This window comes from Andrena cerasifolii, chromosome 15 (assembly GCF_050908995.1).
Source record: "Andrena cerasifolii isolate SP2316 chromosome 15, iyAndCera1_principal, whole genome shotgun sequence".
NCBI classification, from domain to species: domain Eukaryota; kingdom Metazoa; phylum Arthropoda; class Insecta; order Hymenoptera; family Andrenidae; genus Andrena; species Andrena cerasifolii.
Window position 1 is genome coordinate 1,591,287 of NC_135132.1, and position 21,839 is coordinate 1,613,125.

At 37.6% G+C, this 21,839-nt stretch overlaps 1 protein-coding gene across 6 annotated transcripts in view; it reads right to left on the reverse strand.

Moving 5' to 3' along the window:
- Positions 1-21,839, reverse strand: part of LOC143377162 (unconventional myosin-XVIIIa) — a 390,650-nt gene that overhangs the window by 315,570 nt on the left and 53,241 nt on the right. Inside the window, exon 2 of one of the 6 annotated variants that reach the window (XM_076828161.1) lies at positions 18,839-18,977. The exons of the other annotated variants lie outside the window; for them this stretch is intronic. The gene's annotated coding sequence lies outside the window, so the exon portion shown is untranslated. The remainder of the gene's footprint in view (positions 1-18,838; positions 18,978-21,839) is intronic. 6 annotated transcript variants of the gene reach the window in all.

The window sequence follows — 21,839 nt, forward strand, 5'->3', positions numbered from 1 at the left end:
ATCGTTGCTTGCCATTAATGAAGAAGGAATTTTTAAAGCTAGCTTATGATTTAGCAGTAGAACTAAAGCTTCTTCATCGCTTAAACACGGAAAAAGGAATGGCTGGGCAAACATTTTTATTATGATTGATGGCTAGACACACTGATCTTTCGCTAAGAATACCTCAGTCTACAAGCGTAATGCGAGCTGTGGGCTTTAATAAGCCGCAAGTTCAACATTTTTTTGATAATGTCGAAAAACTCAGGAAACAGTATAAGTTCTCTGCTTCTAATATATATACTTGCGACAAAACGGGAGTCAGCTGCGTGCAAAAACATCAGAAAGTCTTGGCTGCGAAGTCAATAGCCAGGTTGAAATACTCACATCAGCTGAAAGGGGCAAGAATATTACCGTCCCCTTTTTCATGAGTGCCAATGGGCAGTTCGTACCTCAGTTTTTTATTTTTCCAAGGCAGAGAATGAATCAACGTCTAATGATGAATGCTCCTGCAGAGAGTGAAGGTGCTGCTCAACCATAGGGTTAAATAAATTGCGAGTTATTCCTACAGTGGTTGCAACATTTTGCAAAATTTGCCCTTCCGTCAAAAGAGACTCCCGTGCTCCTCCTTCTAGATGGCCATAGTAGCCATAAAACTTTGGATGCTATCCATTTTTGTAGGAATCATAATATTAATTTAATAAGTTCTCCACCACACACTAGTCTCAAGCTCCAACCATTAGACAGAATATTTATGAGGCCTTTTAAAACTGTTTATTACGAACGATGTGATATGTGGATGAGAGCGAACGCAAGAGCCTTGTAGGAGGTGCATTCACGAAAGTTGGTCGATTAGAAATAGTAGTGCTTGGCTTCAAATGTACTGGAATGTATCCTTTTGATAGAAATATATTTTCAGATGTCGATTATTTAGGTTCTGATATGACAAATATTTCACTGGACGAAATAAGGGATCAACAAGGTTTGACTTCTACGATGGAGACGTCTCGAGTACCTATGTTCCTAAAGAGATAAATGAAGAGACATTAGACGTGCAGGCATTAACTAGTCCTGTCGTTAATATTTGCAAAGCCATTCTGAAAGTGTCCCCGTTACCCGATGCTAAAAAGGAGCGAACTGAAGCAAGGACAAGAAGATCTGAGAAAAGTGAAGTTCTCACTTTATCACCCCGTAAATTGTTGACTGAAGAGAAAGAGAATGGAAAAGGACAAAAGGAAAACTTAGGAAATAAGCTTAAGAAGACCAGAACACTAAAACCAAGAGAGACAAACCAGGATACTCTTTGCATAGTTTGTCTGGAAACCAACGAAGAAGACTGGGTTCAGTGTTCAAGCTGCCAAAAATGAGCACACGAGGCTTGTGCTGATATATCCGAATGTTCATAGGATTATACTTATGATCGCTTCAAACTATATTGAGACTATGCTGAGTTACGTCAGTAACTTTTACTGTGTCCGATGTACCGACGCGTGTATTGTGATTTTGATCACGTTAACGGGTGTAGCATTCATTACTTGCGACTATAACAATGCACGTTTTAAGCACTTTACGGTGACCACTGTAGCTTTGACCTGGTTCATCAGAAATAAAAAAAAATCGACCAAATTCAGTTAGTATATTAGCTTATCTGATCATTTCTGTTGCGTAGTTCTTATTTTAGAGAAAAATGAGAGTGATTCTGTGACGAAAATCGATACTTTTGCTATGAGAATTCGCCATTTTGTAGCAAATTAACTTTCCAGGATAATGAACGATTAAGGTCTAGATAATCTAATATACTAACTAAATTCACGCCACTTTTTTATTTCGGATGAGCCAGGTCAGAATTAGAGTGGTCACCGCAAACTACTGAAAAAAAGTCGCCGCTGGGAGATCGCTGATATTTATTTTATTTATTTCTATCTTCTATCGCAAAAATTGCTACAAGTAGTTTAAGATGTACACTTTCGAATACATAAAGTTTTGTTTAAAAAAAAGCCTTAAAGTTTTTCCCCCCAAAATTCCCGAATATACATGTTTTTTTCAGACCTCACAGATAGGCATAACCCCTTAAGATCATGGATTGCCTCTGGAGACGGAGGCTGATTCTCGTATTCACTGCTGGTGGATATACATATGTGAGAAGGAGCACATAGTCGAAAATCGACATAATCGGCGCCGATCATTTTTTCCTTCAGCTTACTCTAATGCGGCGGAGGCAGGTGCCGCCTTCAAGAAATCCCTTGACGTTCAGGCGTTGATGTCCATTTTCGAGGAATACACTGGCATCTGATATCCCCTGTGCTGGAACAATTTGAGACGCTGGAAGCGTACAGGACAGTTACCCTGTCACCGGTCCCGGGCCGATCAAAGCCCCATTTACCCAATTTCGGAGGACAGATGAAATCTCTGAGCTTCGATGGGCTTGCCTGATAACTTGACGTCATGTGACCCGGGTTGTTAGAGTGCGGAGGGTGGGTTTCAGAGGAAAGGGGATGACAATCGTTGCCATCCTTCGCAAGTGGACAGCGAACTCAGTAGAATTGCTGTCGGAAATTCTAGAGGACCACCGCGAAGTGTCCGACCGCTTGATGCATCAGGGCGACACCACAATGGTGCTGGACCTGCCGTGGTCTCCTTGCGAGGACACATTCCATAATTACTCCGCCACCTCAATTGGCGCCAACAAAGCGCAACTTTACGATCCCTTGGGATAGGCGTCCTCAGTCGCCATATCGGCTAAGATTTTCATGCAAGAGCTTTAGCTACGACAAATAGAGTGGGACACTCCTCCCCATCTGATCTCCTGACGCAACGAAATTATAGTCATATAATGAATTACAATTTGGATCTTCCAAATTTAGAAAAGGTGCGCATTCCCTCAAGGACCGGAATGCAACCAGATCAAATGGGTGATGAACCTCGTGGCTTCGCTGATGCCTCAACCAGAGTCTACGTGGCCGTCGTATACATTCGAATCTCACAACCCCCTAAGAAATGTGGAAATTAGTTTGGTCGCGACCAAGACAGTTTGCACCGACTTGTTAAGCACGTTGATCTACTTGAACCCTGCATTCATTTATTTTATGTATTATAACCTCAAAAAACCCTATTGTGGCGTGGGCGTGTTTAGCATTCTTGCAAAAGTGACAAAACGTGCCTCAGTTTTTTAAAATAAAATGGTAAGTGTTAAGAAAATCACATATGTAACGCCATCTCCCGTTCCCGAGCGGACCCAGGTGTGACAAATCTTTGTCTGCCCCATCTCGCTCACGCGGAGCATCGATCATGCGCTCCCCTCTATTGATCAGCAATCGATGGAAGGGGAAAAATCGCGGTTTCGAGGAAATCGACGCCGATTTCCTCGATTTACTAGTTACCGAGTCGTCTTAAAGGTAACACCTTCTAACAGCTTCAACCGATCGCTTGCTTGGCTTTGCTAAATCGCTTTGCTAAATCGCTTTGCTAAATCGCTTTGCTAAATCGCTTTGCTTAATCGCTTCGCTTGTGAAGGACCTCCGGCTGAGTCCACGTGCTTCGCTGCTTAAATAGATAGTTCCTACCGCGTAGGAAATTTAGTGCAAAAGACCTTGGAACAAACAACATTGTAAAGAATTGTGCTCCTAAACTCTTTATTGTATATAACTGAAAAATAGTATAATTTAAGATTAAAACTAGTGCTTAAAAGTAAAGTATCTTAAAACTAACGAAGACCTCTCACGCGATCCCGGTTTCCGAGACGAGCGCTATCCGTTAATTACCTAAACAGTAAATAACAAATTTTTTTGGTAATTTCGATGTATAGCAATATTTAAAGGAGGGCTTAACCCATGTATTGTGTATGATGTATTTTGGATTTTTTTAAATTTGGAGGAGAAACAAGATGGTAAGGATGAACATATCGTGTATGAAACGGCAGGCGTTTTGGTGTATAAACAAGTCAACTTTTTCTTCGTATTACTTGATTGGTTTTAGTCGATCTTTAAATGTTTCTTTTAGGCCAAAGAATTACTCGAAGCCAAACTAGGTTTATGGAAGCTATAGCTCCACCAGATCCATATATTTCCGATGTTTCTGACGATTCTGATGCAGAAGAGGATTTTCGATTTTTAAACAATCGTGGCTCTGTATTTAAAGAAGAAGAAAATGACTCAGTAGATAACTCAGAATGAATTTGAGAGGATCTTTCGGAAGATGAGAATGATATCATATTTGATTTCGATGCTGCGATACCCAGCACAAGTGGTTCCAAACGGAAGAGCGTAGATTCGAAGGTCGGACTAAACGAAGACTGTAGCAAAAGGAGAAAATGCGCTCCAAAAGTTAACTCGAAGAAAACACCGAAAGGCAAGAATAATGCAGCATCTACGTCAAGTGCCCGCGCTCAATGTAATTTCGCAATCCATTTCCGAAAAGAACCAACTAGAATACTTTTTCCAGTTCTTTCCTAAGAAATGTGTCGAAAATATCGTGGAGCAAACGAAGTTGTATTCGATGCAAAAAAAAGGGAAAATGCATTAATAGTAATTATGTGGAAATGTCCTATTTCTTAGGACGTAATATAATTATGGGCGTGTAGCGGGTAGCACAGGAGGGTGGTGCGTCGAGCGGCCACCAGAGTAGCGCTGCCGCGCTACACTCCCTGGCTGCATCCCCGCTACGCTCCCCATACCAACGCGCATGCTCCACAACCGCCCTCGCAGGGATAAAAGGAGCCAGACCCAAGTTTTGGGCAGTCACAAGTTCCAGCTCCCCGGTGTGGACGACTACCTCCCTCAGACAGCCGACTGCTTGACAGAGCTCCCCGAGTGGACCAAATTCAGTAGGCTCGCTGACAGGTCCCCTGGTTAGTGACAGTTGCTCCCTGGTGTGGATAACTACTAACCGGACCTCCGCCCTCGCGTCAGGAGTGTTCGCGTGTTAACAAATGTATTGTTGTGGAATACCGTAAATAAATGTATATAGTTGTGTAACCCGTGTTCAGTATTATTTGAAGACCCCAACCTTACCGCCACCCACGTTATAGGCGTAATTTCGTTACCCTTATAAGGGATTATTATCAACTTTATTATTGATCAACTTACACACTAGGGTGTCTCTTAAAATTCGACTTTTTAATTGACTGCGAGAAGTTTTTTTAATTTGTTCCTTTTCACTTGTAGAGCACTCATTTAAATTTTGACCTCGATACGATAAGTTTTGACCCTGCCACAAGATCCTCGAAACGTGCAAAATAAGTGTAGGACCGCGCAACCCAATTCTTACGCGGGCGCCTGCGGCAGGGTTAAAGAGAATCCAATAATGCGCGCTATGATTGTGTTTTCGCCAACGGTCGACGACATTCGACAATCGGCATTCGACGTTATCGTATTTTTTAAAAGAATGGGGATCGGTGCGGCGTCGCCGGCTGCGGAGATCGTCCCGAGACGTGAACACGAATGTTGTACTATTCTTATACTTTTCCCTCACCTCTGTGGTTACTGTTGAGAAGAGAAAGTTGAAACGTTACACTATCGAGACCAGGAAGGGCCGTCAGCCTATTGTCATGTTTATGTAGAGGACACGCGTCTGTTTTTCGTCAGTCCAAGCGTAGGGCTGTTGCTCAGTCATATATTTCCGACTGCTTAAGCCATCTCTTAAGCCGGAACTAAGGTTCCCAGGGATTAAGGGTTCCACGCGGGTGGCCTGCATCGACTTGTTTAGACTGTCGCCAAAGCATCGTAAAGCTATAAATTAAGTACCGATGTTTCGAGATTTGGAAAGTTCCCGTTCTCACGCCCCACAACCACCCTCGAGATTGACACGCCTTCGCCAATAGACAGTTTTCTTTTACCACCTCTCTGTTACAACTCCACCAATAGTTTAGTTTTGTTAGCCCTGGAACCTTAAGACTCCACCCCTACGAGGAATCTTGGAGTCATCGTTCGCGAGCTAAAGCGCCGTCGAGGCAGAAGCAAATTAGAAACACACTAAGAATCATCGAGCTCTGCTTGCGAGCAGAAGACTTTTCATAAGACTTGTACGTCGTGAAGATATGCGAACATCTCCGATAATATTTTTGTTGCTGAGTTTCTTATTTCAAATATAGACTAAGTATTGTGTTTCAAATTGTGTGCGGTGTTTTTCTCAATCACCCTCATTACGTGCTTCTCATTTTGGAACATCAGTTTTCAAATTCTTGGGCTCTTGCACGATATCATAGTGCAGGAGAAGTGGTCAGAGAATCGTGAAGATTTACAACCTTCAACCAAAGCGACGCTCTGCCATAACTGTTACCATCCCTCCCACATAAGTAATATTTCGTTTAAAATGGATTTAAATATTCAAAAGAGCAGTACAACGAAAAGAAAACTGAGACAGAGTATTTATTTAGTACATCATACAGAAGATAAATTGAGTGGAGCAAGATTACCTTCGAATTTGGAGGTGTTGAGACTTTCAATTTATCACCTACGTGCTAAGCCAGGAGAAGGCTCTCGAACTAAAGCATACTCTGCCACGGCACAACAGGTAATGCAAGTTTGGGGGAAGGCGCGTATTCCTACCCGATCAAAAAGTTGTATTGTGACTCAGCTAAAAAATGTGTATGACAAATGGAGATCACTTCAAAAAACAGCGAAGCGGCGTGATTCTACTCAAATAACAAGAGAAGCTGCTTTCCAAAAGACGTTTGATGATTTGTTTGACATTGCTCCTGTGGACGCAATGACTCGAATTAAGAATCAAGAGGACAGACAGTTTTTAATGTTACAACGAGAGAAGGGACGTGTCGGTTGTATGGGTTCTCTTGATATGAACCTTCATAAAAAAGAGAAAAGAGCAGCAGAGAGAGAGGAAAAGTTATTGAAAAGGAAGACCCGTTGTCAACAAGAAATGAAAATGTATAAGTGGAATTAATTTACTTTCTATATAAACACATGCATAATTATTTCATTATAATATCTATTATCCTGGTGCCCGTGCGAAATTCAATGAATGGCATACAGTGGCCATTAGCTCTTTTGGCTCGGATAGTACCGATGTGAGCGTAGATGACCAGTCGCATTCTGCTGAAGGTGAGATGCTCCTGTCACCAACGCCGAGTACTAAGAACACACTGGAAACAGAACCTGCAAGGAAAAAAAGAGGACGCAAAAATGCTATCTCATCAAAATTAGCAGCCACACTTGACACTGATAAAGTTAGCATTAGATCAGTGACAAGAATTGTATTTTACTCTGCTGAAAATTTCAACGTCAGTCCATCTGAAATAAATGTGAATAAGAGCTCTATGCACCGTACGAGAACAAAATATAGAAATCAGTATGCTAAATAAATCAAAACCGATTTAAAAAAAAACTGGATAACAAATCGAAGTTAGTTGTACATTTTGACGGCAAAAGAATGACACTAAACGGTGGTGCTATAGTGGAACGGTTACCCGTGCTGATCACCAGTCCTGGCATGCATGAGCAACTACTTGGCTCCCCGGCACTGCTCGATGGAACAGGCGCTGAGCAGGCGAATGCAGTAGCGTTTCTACTAAAAGAATGGGGACTTTGTGACATGGTATAAGCTGTTTGCACAGATACAACAAGTTCAAATACTGGACGGAAAAAGGGGCATGCGTTTTAATCGAGCAACAACTTGGGAAGACACTTCTATATCTTGCGTGCAGACATCACATGGCAGAGATAGTTCTGAAGGGTGTGTTTGAAGCTGCGGTCTCTATTTCGTCGGGACCAGACATTTATATTTTTAAAAGATTACAAATTCAGTGGCCCAATATTGACCAGAAGAAATTTTCAGCCTGAATAGAAGACGACGAGATTGACCCGATCCTAAGCGGAAAATTAGATGGAATACTTCAATTTGTGGAGCAAAAGTTAACTGAAAACCATTATCGTGACGACTAGACGTGACGACTACAGAGAGTTGTTGGAGCTCGCATGCATTTTTGGGAGGGACTTCGCCACACGGAATCAAATTTTACAAACGGGGCGCGATCCATAACGCACGTTTCATGTCAAGAGCAATTTATTCGATTAAAATGGTCCTGCTTAAAGATCAATTAAAAATGACGGACAGAGAAAAGAGAGGTTTGCTAACAATGAGTGTTTTCGTGGTGTTAGTGTATATAAAATATTGGTTTAGTGCATGTAACGCTACACACGCGCCCTAGAACGACTTCCAGTTTTTGAAAGATCTAAAACTTTATGAAAAGACTGACAAGTCCGTATCTGATGTGGCCTTAAAGAAATTCACTGGACATTTATGGTACCTGACTGAGGAAGTGGTAGGGTTATCACTTCTTGACAGAGACGTATGCCTTTCAGTAAAAAGGAAAATGGTGGAAAAGATTTTTCCAAAAAATTTTACCAGTAGCGGCTCTACCTCATCGTGTGCTCTTAAACGTTCCGGATTACAACGCCTAGTATTAAGACCGCAAGATGTTAGCAATTGGCTTAAAAAAGTCAAGTAAGCAAAGATTTGAGTGATTTTGAACCCCAAATACTATTAAAATCTTTGAAAGATTTGGATTGGAATACAAATTCATGCATCATGATCCTGCAACCTGGCATTCGCTGCAAGATTACAAAATTGCTTGTATGTTTTTTTCGGAAATGAATGTAACAAATGACGTGGCAGAGAGGGGTGTGGCATTGGCGCAGGAGTATTTGGAACAAGTCAAGTCTGAAGCAAATCTACAGGATTTATTAAATGTAACGCAGACCGTACGTCGAGAGACTTCAACATGTACTAAAGAAGCTCTATTCAGAACCATATTTTAAGTTTACTTAGATTTTATTTAGTTTTCTTAATGTTTTATACACAGTATTTTGTATATCATATAACATAAAAAAATCCTTCAAAAACGCTATTGTATAAGAACCATGTTATATAAACCTCGGACAAGTACAATAAAACAAAATTAACGAATATATATGAAAAAAATGCAGTTTTTACAAAATTCAAACCGCTTGTGGCAGGGTAAAATCTCATCTGATCGAGCTGAATTTATGCGAACGAACTTGCATTATTAAAGGGAAAAAAGTAAAAAAAAACTTCGCAAGGGGTGTCATCAAAAATTAAAAAAATCGGTATTATAAGGGACACCTTATTACACACGAGTCAATTCAATCGCTGATATTGTGTCAAGGGGATGATTCTTGGATATTCGAAGTTCTATTCATTTTACTGATAATTGTAATTATACACCTAAAATGCAAGATCGGTCTTTCAAGATTCGTCCAATTCTAGATATGATTCTCAATTGCTGCCTTTCCTTCCAGAAGACAGATAAAAAATGTTCAGTCGACGAAACCATGATCCCTTATAAAGAGACGAAGGCAAATAATTTAAGACATTAAACCGATAAAGTGGGGCTTCAAATTATTCGTTTTAGCCGGATCAGACGGAATAATTTACGCCTTTGTAATCTGTCAGGGTAAAAATACATTTCTATCACTAAAGGGTTCTCGTATGGATTTGACGCAACAAGAATTAAACACGGGCGTCGGTGCATCCGTCGTTATCGCTCTAGTAAAATCTATCAGCGATTAACAATTTTTGTTGGAACGTAACAGAATGGCGCCGATTTGAAAGAAAGTTGAACAAAACACCCAAAAGGAAGTTTTCTCGATTGTTCCTCAAGAAAATTCACGGTTATTTTTTGACAAAAATTGTTCATTAAGATTAAGACACTCGTACAGATTAAGAATCTTTTCGAACTTTTCAATCACCTGCGTCACGAACATACCTCATTTTTAGGTGACATGTTGGACGCTGCAGAAAACCCATTAAAACAAATTTTTTAAAAAATCTATTTAAATCGTTTGTATAGTATAAGAGTAGGTTAATAAATTACAAAAAGGTTATTTCATTGCATGCTGTATTTATTCAGAAAAAAATCTTTAAAAATAGCTCACTTAACCCACTTCCAACAATCCAATATGTAGACTTGAAACTTCGCAGGCGTACGTAGTTATGATGACAATACAAAATTTGCATCCCTTACAATTTTAAACCATAACCATCATTACAATCGACTTGAAATCAGCATCTCGTGTTAGTCTCGAACACGATGTAATCTCCGTGATCTCGGACACGACCAAAAGTCGCTGCGTTGCCTAATATAAGCATCGCGATTTCCGTAAATATACAATTTTTCGAGAAATGATCCGTCACGTACAAATAGTTCAATTTTTCAAATTGTCTTTTGTTGAAAAACTCCAACACTATACAGTAAATAATAAAAAAATATGTATAAAAAATTTTAAGTTAAACGATTTTATTGAATTTGATCAAAGATGCACTAAAAACTGAAAAATAATTATTTTCTTGTACTACAATCGCAATGGTGATACGTCACTTTAAATAAAATCGTGGGGCAGGAGATTTCATAACAGGATATGAATCAATTTATTACAGAATCAAGCGTCCAAGTGAGCGATAAAAAGCGATGAAATATCCTGCCACATGATTTTATTTAAAGTAGCATATCTCCATTGTAATTGTAGCACATGAAAAAAAATCTTTTTCAGTTCTTAGTGCATTTTTTATCAAATTAAATAAAATAGATTATCTTAACATTTTTGTAATATCTAAATATTCTAATTATTTATTTAATTCAACCTCTTTATTATCAAAAGGGCTCTGCCAAAATATGATCACAGTTGACAACATAAGGGGTTATACGTAGTCAGGAGCCAGAAAAGAGGCGAATGTTTCTGAATTTTTTTTTAAAAACGCGAAGCACATATTTTTACAGAACTTTTTGCACTTGAAAGAGTAAGATTTAAAAAATATTTTGCAATTTTTTTATAAAAAAATATTTACGTTTATAATAAAATTACAACCGACATCCAAGAAGCCGTGTTAAAAAGTTGTTTTGGGGTGAGTACAAATGGTCTTTAAATGTTGTTCTTTTAAGTACAAAAAGTTATGTAAAAATATATGCTTCCGATTATTAAAAAAAAATTCACAAACATTCGCCACTTTTCGGTCTCCTCATTTGGTATAACCCCTGAAAGAGAAAAAACAACTGAAGATAAAAGAAGAAAAAGAATGTAGAATAGAAAGAAAAGTAAAAATAAAATCGAGTAGGTACTATAAATATCTACAGTTTGTAAATCAATAATATTAGTACAAATAGATATCAACAGCAAAGAAGAAAATGGAAACAACGAACCTCCAATGGATTTAACAGTTGAATCTGTTAAACAAATTAGTTAAATTTTATAATTCTCTCCTAAATTATGTTATTTCTTAGAATAAATGAAAAAATAATAAATTATATGAGCACAGATTATTTCTTTCACCTGTCCATCTATTAGGTCTAATTTATCCATCTATTATCCATACCGTCCATCTAAGTACTGGTGATACGGACTATGAGTAGAATTTTCATCATTTTATGCTTCGATACATTACTTTTTTATTTAGAGTTAATTGTTTCTTTAAATTTATACATTTTTACGTGCAAACCCGTTGGTCTTTTAATAAAGCAAATATTTCTAAGCAAAACCTTGATGTAAACTTCAGAACCAGCTGAACTATCCATCTACTGGCTTGCTTACCCTACCATTAAAATAAGCTCTGTCACTATTATTCTAGAGACTATTTGATCGCGTCCGGCCGTGCGGTCATTCAGGTTGAAGTTTGAACGGAGTGAGATAGAATTCCTCGTACATTATTCTTTTTAGAAGCAAGGTATTAAAAAAAAAACAGATTTAATATTTCTTTCTAAAAAAAATTGTTTTTGTTTTCTAATTTTTTGCTATTAATTTATTATATGCCATATCATAAATACTTTTAATTTATTCACAAGTTATCATCCTTTACTGAAATTATTATTTTCGTACCAGTGTAACAAATTGATGACTTATCAAGAATTCGGTGTCGATAACAAAACTTTCACAAATGCTAGGGTAGGTGTGGGTATTACTGCGGATGTCCCGATTACTGCGGAGATTCTAAAACAGATCATATTTAGTGTTGGAAAGTACATAATCTTTTGAAAATTTTTGATAAAATTATTTTAAACTCTATTACAGATATTTATTAATAAGTATGTACAGCAAAGTTATTATTAATTCTTTTATCGTAGTTTGAAATTCGTCAAGGCGAGACTTCGGTCGATTTCCGATATGCCGGTCATGAACAGCTACTTGAAAAACACTTATATTTTTGTTATTAACCGTAATACATGTACTGTAGCGGTATTGCTTGATAGAATAAGAGTTATTTTTTCAGAGAAACAGTAAATCTAGTAAAGTCGTCTACATTTTAGTTTTAATTTTTATTTCTCACCGCAGTATTAGGTGCACTACTTGACACCATGTTCATGTACAGTGGCTCGCATTAATATTCGGACACTTTTTAAAATCGCATAACTTTTTTAGAATTGGTCCAAACAACATGAGTTTTTTATTTTAGAAGCTAGAAGGATTAGTTTGCTACCTGACGCGTTTCGTCGTTTTGAAAAAAAAAATGTATTTGGTTGGAATAGCGAAAAGAATAGTAAAGGTCGATTTTTAAACTTTTTTTTTGTGAGCTTGTAATGTAAATTCAAAAAAAAACCGTTTGTAGATTGCAGTAAGTTGTATACGTGCCTAAAATTTCATCAAAATCGGTTAACGTTGCTCCGAGCTACAAACGTTTAAAGATCGCAGAATAAGGTCGAGAATCGCTGATTTCGGGAATTTTCTGCGATCTTTAAATGTTTGTAGCTCGAAGCAACGTTAACCGATTTTGACGAAATTTTAGGCACGTATACAACTTACTGCAATCTACAAACGGGTTTTTTTTTTGAATTTTCATTACAAGCTCACAAAAAAAAAAGTTTAAAAATCGACCTTTACTATTCTTTTCGCTATTCCAACCAAATACATTTTTTTTCAAAACGACGAAACGCACCAGGTAGCAAACTAATCCTTCTAGCTTCTCAAAAAAACTCAAGTTGTTTGGACCAATTCTAAAAAAGTTATGCGATTTTAAAAAGTGTCCGAATATTACTGCGAGCCACTGTATTACTGCGGACCTACGACTGTATTCACTGACGTCTTGGTATATACCAATAACCTGCAAAGTACGTAACGGTGCGTACAATCACGTGTAATTCTGTAAGCATGCCGAGAAAAAATTCAAGCGAAAATAAGGAATCAAGAAATAAAAGAAAAGGCCAACGGCTATGTTGTTTAAAAGAACATTTATCTGTTGCGCTGCTAGAAATACGATATGGGAAACGAATTTCTGAAGTGTCGCGAAAGTATAACACACCAGAAAGCACATTAAGAGCTAAAAAGTTAAGCATTTATGCTGATAAAAAACCTGGTCCTGCACCTGTCCTCACTGCTGATGAAGAAAATGATTTAGTCGATTGGATTTTTCATTGTTGCGAAAAAGGTTTTCCAGTAACAAAGGCGCAATTATTGGAAAGTGTTCGGGTGATATGCGTAAATTTAAAAAGGAAGAATTCGTTTATTAATAATACGCCAGACAGAAGCTGGAATAATGGATTTTTAAAACAACATAGAGAAGTTGTTAAAAGAGTGTCTGAAAATGTGTCATTAAATAGAGCCAAAGTATCAGATTATAGTATACGTAAGTGGTTTCAAGAAGTTGGTGAAGGTATTATGTCGATTGCACCCAATAGAGTTTGCAACTGTGACGAGACAGGCACTAACAATAGTTAATTAAAAAATAAAATTTATTTAATGTTGCTTCATTGCTTTCTAAAAAAATATGTATTATTTATAGGCATTCCTCTAAATCCTGTACCTTCATCAGTGCTTGCGCCGAAAGGTTGCAAGAATGTACATAACATAGTTGGTAATAATGAAAAAGCCAATATAACAGTTTTAGTCACAGCCAATGCTGCTGGCAATCTTGCTCCTACATTCGTCCTCTTTGCTGGAAAATCTTTACCACAGAATGCTGCAGAAATGGCACCTCTTGATTTTGCATTTGGATTTTCCCAAATGGATGGATGCTTTCCCAAAACTTTTACGAATACATTGCCAATATTTTTGAGCCATGGTTGACAAAAAATAACATTAAACGTCCTGTAATTTTATATGTTGATGGGCATAGTTCGCATATGACATTACACTTGAGCAAGTTCTGTTCGGACCATAAGATAGTTCTTGCAGCGTTGCATCCAAATGCTACGCACATTATGCAGCCTTTAGATGTGTGTGTGTGTTTCGAAGTTTAAAAGCACATTGGCTTAAAACATATCGAGCATGTTGTAAAACATCAATTAGTGTTGGCATCCATAAATACCAATTTGCTGCATTATTGAAAAGAACATTGGACAGTATGAGGATGGAAAAAATGTTAGAAAATGGTTTTAGGAAATGCGGATTGTACCCTTTTGATGTTAATGCCCTGGATTTTAGTAAGATAATGAGACGGATCCCAGATTTACCTACTACATTGACAGACGATTCTGAACCTCAAACAAATTCTCATGAAACAATAGGAAACAACTCGTTGAAAGTATTTGAAAATTTTTAACACCAAGTCATCTTGAGGCATTTAGGTTGAATACAAACCCTGTATGGGGAGGATTAAAAAAAGATGAAGGACTCTTCGAAATATGGTACAAGTTATCGCATCCTATTCTAGACAACTCCTCAAATGACCTCGATAGTGTACACAATGACATAACGTTCAATCAAACGGAGTTTGCCAATAGCAGTTATACTGCATACGAGTTGAAAGAAATTAATGACAGTAGTACTGATTCAGGAGTACTAACCGCATATGTAAAATCTACAATTATATATATAACATAATAACAATTGAGCCGTTTATTTTGAAAGTGGCCTAAGTCCATTTGTCAATGGTTTTTTGTTGACTGTAGTAACGCGTGCAACTTGAAGTCAGTATTAAAAATTTCTATATAAAAATTTTTTAAGTATAAATGGACTTAGGTCACTTTCAAAATAAACGGCTCAATTTTAATAATGATATGATAATAATATATATTATAAATATATCATTATTATCATGATATATATATATATATAAAATATAATGATATATATATATATATCATTATAATAATGATATATTTATAATATATATTATTATCATATCATTATTATCATTATTGATTGATTGTATATTTTTAAATTCCATATCTATAAATCAGTTTTTCATTTTTAACAAAGTGTTACATCGGTAATTATTTACTTTAGCGATTCCTCACCGATTTTGATAAAATTTAGATATATAATTACTTCTAATTTCCAATATAATTTTCACAGTATTAGTTAATATTAAGAGGAATTTATAAGCTGTTTTAAGAATGTACATGAAATAAATATTTATTACAGAATGCCAAAAAATTGTATGCATGAAAACAATACTTATACTTACATGGTTTTTCCAGATTGAGTCTAGTAACAGTGGTTCCACTGTAGTAAACGAAGACTGTGTTGTCTTAAATTTAGATTTAGATGTAATTACAAATATTTCTAACGAACAGGTTTTAAATAATATTGTCATATTAGCGGAGGATGACCAGATAGCCCCTTCTTCGTTAGAATCCCTTGATCTGACAACTAACAAGCAATCAAGGAAGGATACTTTCAAGGAAGAGATAGGAGAATGTTCTAGTCAATTGTTAACGAAGAATCCCCTGCATGGCATTACAAATTTAGAGGAACAAAAATCAACAACTGGATTCATACAAAAATTCTTGTATTGGCCTGATGATGCTATGTTACATCCAAAAAATAAAACAAGCGTACTTCGTAAAATCAAAACTCCATCTGTTGTCTCTGGTACTCAATGACAGCAAACCATAGAAACTAAAGAGAACGCAAAGCGTATTAAGATTGAAGAGGCAACAATCAAAAAGCAACTGAGAGTCGAAAAGCAAGTGAAAATGAAAATAGAAAAGGAGAAAATTAGAAAGAAGAAAGAAAACGACAAATCTTTAACACAGCAAAAAAGGTTGAAAAAGAGAGGCAAAAACTATTGAAACAACAAGAAAGAATGAAGAAAATTGAAGAAAGCAAAGAAGCCAAATCATGAATGTTTTTGCAAAAAGAATAAACAAAACAGTTATAGTGAAAACCTTATTAATGACATATTGTATTACCTGAGCTGTTATTAGTTATAATATATTAAATAATATTTATAGAAAAACATTGTACTTGATAACATTAAATTTACTATTCATTTAAGGACGGATGGTGCAATAAATACAACTATGTACTACTAATTACTAAGATTTAAATTATTACACATTCCTGCTGATTTTAGTAAATAAAGAAAGTTAAATAATTTTTCTAAATTAATACTTGAATATATTTAGGTATGTACAACAACGAAACAACTGTTTCAATTGCATTTAAATTTATTTTTCTTGAAATTTCTATAAATGTAATTACTTGTTCTTGTCATAATTTTTCAAAATACGATTATAAAATGCAAAGCATGTAGAAGCCCAGTTACTGGTTGGTTTACCCTACAAGTGATATTTGTACCAAGGTTATGTTTGGCCTGACATCAGACCGCAGTAATACATGCGCAGTAACTCATGCAATGACATTGATCGACAAATCTCTTTGTTTTTAATTAACTGTGCTTATTACCCCGCCCCTATATTTTTTTATGGAATTATTAATGTCCCACGTTTCTTTTAAAAAAAGAAGGAGGAACTTTCATTCACTTGAACGCCGTATCGAGGCTTCTAAAGTTAACCTACCTTAAAAGTCCGCAGTAATACCCACATCTACCCTATTGTTTTCGCAGCAGCAACTATGTTAATTCCCTTTAATTTAATTTTTTTATGATTGCTCACATAACACTCTTTATGCATTCACGCGTTGCTTCTCTTTCCCTGATTTAGAGCTCGAACTTTAATTACTTATATATTCTATATTACGAACAAAACAAATTAATGGCATGCAAAATTATATCACTAAAGCTATAATTTTAATTAAATATGTAGTTAATAAATTTGTTTTTCTGCACAATTACAATTGTCATTACAATCGTAATTGTAACTGAAATTGTCATTGCCCTGCAATTACATTTGGCAATTGCCATTGTAAATACGGCTAGCAGCGATTAACAATTACAGAAGATAATTTGTAATTGATTGAGCAATTGTAGTTGCAATTACTCTTAAATCGATTAAACATTACATTAGTAATTGATTATGCCCAACTGTGTCCTGTAGATGGACCTTTCCATGTTCCATCAAGTTGACAGTAAAGTTAAACGTTTAGGCGCAGATGTGGAAAATTGGCAGTAGGTGTGTTCGGGTCAGGGCTTGGCTCAGATCTGGATACACCTTACAAGGTCGAAGATTAAACGGATCGTTACTTCGCAGTGCCACCGAAAATTAGACAGAAAAATTTATTTGTGCCACCGCTAGTGACCTTGAAGGACTTATTTCTGCAAGTCGTTGAATTCATATTTAACCCTTTCGTTACGACCTCTTTTTTTTCGTTACGACTTCTTTTTAGATTACCGACGTGCACACTTTGCGACGCGTTGCCCCGTTCAGTGGCGGCACTCCAACAGAGCGGACTGCCGTAACGAAAGGGTTGAAGTGCCTATCAGGTACCCACATATAAAATATAGCATTCCACTTAAAAAAAGAAAGTCGACCTTCGTATATAGTTAACCCCTCCCAACAGAATGAAACTATTGTTACCATAAGCGGACCCCCACAAAAATATGCACCTTTTGTGGGAAAGATTTTTATGCAATGTTAACCCTTAACTGGTATACTGTTTTTTTCAAACGTAACTGTTATCTTGGGGTCGTGGCAGACCCCAAATAAAAAAGGACACAGAAATTTGTAAAGTCGACATTAGATCAACCTCTATGAATACCTACTTTGTTCGTAGGTAATGTATAAAATAATAGATACGTAGAAAGTTAAACTATTATGATCAAATTAATTAGAAATTCAGTTTACAAACTTAGACAACCAAATATTTTGCAGCGAACCTTGCGTGCTTGGGGTCATCACTGACCCCAGGATACCAGTTAAGGGTTAAACATAGTAGCAGAAATATTTCAAGCGATAAAGTTAGGTGAAACATCCTGTGTATAGTCTTCCTGATGTAGGAGAGTTTTTGTGGTTTTGATTGAATCCATTTGATGCTACAGTATTCTTTATTTCTCTTACGTAAATAGATACATACTTTTTTAAACCGTTCTGACAAACCGCGAGGTTTTGGTATCGACCTTTTGTGGCTTCCTTTACGGCTTCGTTCACGTATGTAATCATTTTCTGTGATTCCAACTTCAGATGGGGCCCGCGGAGAAACAATTGCTTTATTCTCAGTTATAATTTCGGAATTCAGACTAATTACGAATTCAATAATTGGCTTTTGTGTTTTGCAGGATTTCCAGTTCCTAAGATTGTTAATGCCGCTCATAGAGTCGGTGAAGATCATCTGTTTGGAATCATTAGATGAATGGTTAGTTTCTAAGGTTTCTTTTATGGTAAAGGCTTCGCAGAAGGAAATGGAACAAATATCATGTAATCTGCATATAGTTTCTTCGCTCCAAATACAAATACATAGTAGGTATAGATCATCCTGTTCCTTCGCCTGTACGTTATCTGTCTGTGAAGATTCTTATATAATTGACATACTTTTCATTGATATCATTGAAAATTTGTTTATATATTAATGGATTTGTAAATTTCCTTTGAAATTATATATTGAGATGTCTATTTTGGAGATAAAGTTAACCATGGAAGACTTTCCAATAATTGTCTGATCACTAGTTGGGGAAAATTATATTAATGTCTTTCAGATAAATGTTTCCTCACTGTTGCGGAAAGGTTTGTCTCTTATTATAAAGGTCGGTATGTTTATCAGAAAAGACATTATGGTACACTAACTTGCAGGGTGTATGAGATATTTTTGTTGCATACGAGAAGCTGAGTTTTCTTCTTCTTATATACAGAGGTTCCTCATTCGCTTTAGCAAAGATGCTCATAATAGGGCTGGGTCTGTAGGTTCCTAATGCGGATCTTAAACCTGTTGAATGAACAGAGTTTATGGTATTCAAGATATGTACATACAGATGGGGCAAGTTGAGGTGAGTCGGCCCGGGTAGGAAGAGTTGGCGGAGTCGCTATATTTCAGATTCTATACGTAAAAACGCGTTTCTATACATAAAGTGCACACCGATTGCTACTCCAGAAACCATCCAGTTGAATGAATAGCGTTATTTCGCTTCCTCCCGTGTTTTTCCCGATTTATAGGCTATAAAAGGAAAGTTGAGGTTATATTTAACCTCTTTTATAAGACAGTAATGTACCGACCCGTATATAAAATATACTTCTAAGTTAATTTTCGTTTAATGTTTTGTATAAAAGAATAGTAGAGGCAGGGGGTAGGTGCTATAAAAAGGACAGGTTTTAAATGGGACAAATCGAATTGCCAAAATTCTAAACGCATTATACATGCAAGTTATTTTCCTGTTTATGTCAACACTATTTAGTGCCCAGTGATTTGACTTTAAACTTCACTGCGGTCCCAGAGTTCGGAGGGATTCGGCTCCACTGATGGAGGGGGAAACGCCTACAGGAGCGGTGGTAATGTGTGCGTGACTGACGCAGGCGCAGTGTTTCCCCCTCCATCAGTGGAGCCGAATCCCTCCGAACTCTGGCGGTCCCACTTGCAACAGAATAGTAATCCGCAGTTGATGTTTTTCGGCAGTAAAAGAAAAATTTTCGTTGGTTTTCTGTGTCATTTCTGAGATCAAGAAACATACAAATTGTTAAAGTGTTATATCATTAAAATAGCCTGTATTGAACTGAAACGAAAATACTTAACAGGTACGGTTAATTATTGATTATTTTTTTGTTTTGAGGTTATTTTATATTAAACTCACTTATAGTCTTAAATGGGACAGCATAACAAGTCTTAAATGGGACATCCGTTTGATGGCTGTGCCTCTCATACACATGTACCGCTGGACACTAGGGGCGGTATTCTCAGTGGCTACTTATTCTTAAGCAAATGCTCAAGCATGCGGCATCCTGTACTAACGTGGTAGCTAGAGAAGGATGCCGAATGCTTAAGCCAGGGGTGTCGAACTAGCGGCTCGCGAGCCGCAGCGGCTCCCTCTCCTCTTCGCCTGCTCCGTAGAGCCGTAGGAGAATGGCCCCCTCCACACCTACTTCATTGTGATGAATTTCTCCTCCGGGTGCGGCACTCTCTCCCTGTCGGGTCTCGTGCAACGCTTGGAGAAAAATAAGTGGGGGGACCGGCTGACCCGGGGCCCGACTCGTGCGGCTCTCGGAGCGGGGAAGTTCGACACTCCTGGCTTAAGCATTTGCTTAAGAATAAGTAGCGACTGAAAATACCGCCTTACATTTTACTTTTCTATAAAGTTATTGGTGTATCATCTGATGCATAGATGGCAATGTTTTAAAGGTAATTATTTAGAAGTTTTCCATCCCCACCGATTTCAATGATTTTTGGATATGCTATCAAGATCAAGATTCTGAACAACTTTTTCCTATACATTTTACCGCCGCACGACCTTCGTTTTCGAGATATTTGCGAGAAACTTCTGTTGATTTATTCCGACGCAACGCATTCCACTTGTGAGGTTGTTCTTTTGGTTGCTGGGTGTTTAGGATTACATTGTATATAAGACCCACTCGTGACACTCGGTCGGAGAAAGTGGTCACATCGATATTTTAGCAAGAACCGGAAACATAAATCTTTCGAAAGGGACTGGTTAAATTGCGCTCTCGACCTCGTGCCAGTCGACAGAGAGATAGACCAAGCCATCAAGACCCGAGCCTCGTAAACACCATGGGTTCAAAACATCGTTTTATCGCCATCTGAAGGGGCTGCTGGTGACGTCAGGGGCCTACGGGTTTTTCCCACCTCGACGCCGGACTGTGCCCGAGGCGTGGGAGCTGATGCCCACGCACCCCACTTTCCACGGGCTCATGAAGTGGCAATGGAGGGGTGATTGCGGGTCGCACGACGCTGATTGGGCATGGCCGATTTTCCGACCACGACGAAGGAGGGTAGAACGGCTGCGAGGAGGCTCGAGGTCGAGAAACTGGCAGAAGAACATTGACGCTTGTAGAGTTCGACCATTTTTCTCACGAGTCCATACTTTGTCAAAATAGTACTTACAGTTCACACATTTTTATTATATTGTTAAGTTCGTTTAATTATGTTTATCGAATAAAGTTATGCAAAATCAATTGAATATTTCCCTATTCGAGGGTGGTCCTTCATTAGTCGGCACTCGGTTGCAAATTAAACCAACTCCGAAAGAATTCTAATTCAACCACGGGGATAAAACACTGGGTGTTGGTATGCATGGAGGCCACCGTGGTGGCATGCGGGAAGAAGCGCTGCGGGGCAGTTGCGTGCGTTCTAGAGACTAGCATTGTCGTTAGAGGTTATGTTTCTTAGTGTGTATTCTATTACATCATATCATATATTAAATATATTTTAATCTTAATGGGTTGTTTTCTCTGTCGTCTACTCCACACCACTTTCCAACTTGCCCCGGGTATTAGTATTGGTTGCGGCTAGATTAATGCGGAGGGCGCGTAAATTTGAAACAGAGACTTGCGGATGCCCGTCAACACCCCGACTCATATCGGTTCGCTATCATGCTTTACGCGCCCGCTCGCACTAATCTAGCCCCAACCAATACTAATACCCCGGACAAGTTGGGAAGTGGAATGCGTTGCGCCGGAAAAAAGTCAAAAGAAGTTTTTTGCAAATATCTCGGAAACGAAGGTCAGATGGAAAACTTCTGAATAATTGCCCTTTTAAATTATCAATTATTAGTTAATGGTGTAGGTATTGTTTCAAATTTAAGAATTAATAAAGTGAGTATTCAAAGCGACAAATTTTATC